This window comes from Mauremys mutica, unplaced genomic scaffold (genome assembly GCF_020497125.1).
Source record: "Mauremys mutica isolate MM-2020 ecotype Southern unplaced genomic scaffold, ASM2049712v1 Super-Scaffold_1559, whole genome shotgun sequence".
In the NCBI taxonomy this organism is placed as follows: Eukaryota; Metazoa; Chordata; order Testudines; family Geoemydidae; genus Mauremys; species Mauremys mutica.
The window spans coordinates 895,466-897,233 of record NW_025423353.1 but is presented as its reverse complement, the minus strand read 5'-3'; the positions used below and the strand labels follow the sequence as shown (position 1 = coordinate 897,233).

The window sequence follows — 1,768 nt, the reverse complement described above, 5'->3', positions numbered from 1 at the left end:
AGCAAAACGGGCCAAAGAAAGCGTATGCAAGCGCTGTACCACAGCCCCAGTGCTCTTTTCGGTTCCTTCCTACAGAACTTTCACTCCATACCAGTCCAGTTCTTGCTGTTGCTTGTCTAACCACTGCGTGCATATGCTATACTGTACCCTGAGCTGATTCCCAACTTTTGTGCTCAATCCAACCTTCCCTTTCTGTGGTGCAATGGGTTAGCGTGTTCGGTTGTTAATCAAAAGGTTAGTGGTTCAAGCCCACCCAGGGATGTAGCAGGGATAAGCCCATGCTGCTTCCCTGAGGCCTGGGGGGAGCCTCATAGGTCCTATTTTGCTGCCCCTTGGCCTCAGTGCTTTCAGCTGGTGGTCCAAAGAGCGGGCTGGATGCCATTCAGAAACCCATCTCCCAGCAGCCGTGCCGGAGGCTCAGGCTTAATCCTCAAGGCCGAGCACAAAAACTTTCACCCGGAAACATTTCGCTCCCTTTCCGCCTCCACCCAAGCGGCATGGGAGAAGCGGATGAGACACGCCGGCTCAAAGACGCCTCCCTCCCACTTCCCTGTACGCTGTGCAAAGCTCTTGGCCTGCCTCATGCCTCATCAGGAAAGCACGGCCATGCAGCCCAAGCCTGAGTCACGTCCGCAGCCTGGCCCGCCCCGCCCCGCCCCGCCTGACAGCGCGCAGAGCCACGCGAGTCAATGGCAGGTCGAGTCGGGAGCCTCCGCTCTTTCCCCTGACAGCCACACACACAGCGCTGCCTAGCACCCCGAGAGCCTCCCTCGTGTTCTCCCGCAGCAGCCGCCTGCCGGTGTGGGTGGGGAAAGGGGACCAGGAAGCACTGTGGCCTCATTTCAGGACAGGAGGCCCTGGCCACACCCAGGCCTGCCTCTTGCTTTCAGCTCCCTGGCAGGCCACCGCCTCAGCCACCTCTTGCCTCGGCTCTCGGTGCTGTGCTAGTCACCGCCTTGCTGGAAGGCCCAAAGGGAAAAGGAACAAGCGCACGCGTAACAGAGGATGGTTTCAATCCATCGACCTCTGGGTTATGGGCCCAGCACGCTTCCACTGCGCCACTCTGCTGGCTCTTCACCCTTCTCCCCCCATGCCACTATCCGGATTAGTGCCTTACGCGCTCTCGCTCTGGCAGGCAGATGCTCAGGCTGCTAGGCAGCTGCCCTGGTCACAGGATTTTACAGCTTCTACAGGGTAAAAGGGATCTATTTGGGGTTTGGACCCCATTGGGAGCTGGGTAGCTGAGTGCCGGAGATGGGAGCACTTCTTAAACTGTTTTCAGTTAAGCCTTCAGCTTGTGGGGGACGAGGTTCAGCCTTGGATACGTGTCTGCAGCAGGCAAGTGCCTCTGGCTCAATCGCCCCCCCACCCCGCAGTATTAGCAGACTAAAACCCGGAGCAAACGCACACGCCTTGCAAAGGAACAGGAGCCGGGATCTCAAACAAATGTCAACATTTTATTAAGATGACGTTCAAAGAAAAAAAAAGTGTACGGTACAGCGTTTAGGCGTAGAAGTTTCTGGCGATCAGGGAACAACGTACAGATTACTCAGGGGGTGCAATGTTCGGTTTAAGATCAGGTGGCGTAAGGAATACATAATCTGCAATGGCCCCGACTGGGGGGCAAAAGGTTAACGTGCAGACACTGAGGCCTGGTCTACACTAGGACTTTAATTCGAATTTAGCAGCGTTAATTCGAACTAACCGCTCAACCGTCCACACCAGGAAGCCATTTAATTCGAACTAGAGGGCTCTTTAGTTCGAATTT

General features: G+C 55.9%; 1 non-coding gene across 1 annotated transcript; it reads right to left on the bottom strand.

The window, feature by feature from the left end:
- Positions 1 to 996: 996 nt before the first annotated feature.
- On the bottom strand, positions 997 to 1,068 carry TRNAM-CAU. The gene has a single exon. It is a non-coding gene; the product is annotated as a tRNA-Met (tRNA).
- Between the last annotated feature and the right edge of the window lie 700 nt (positions 1,069 to 1,768).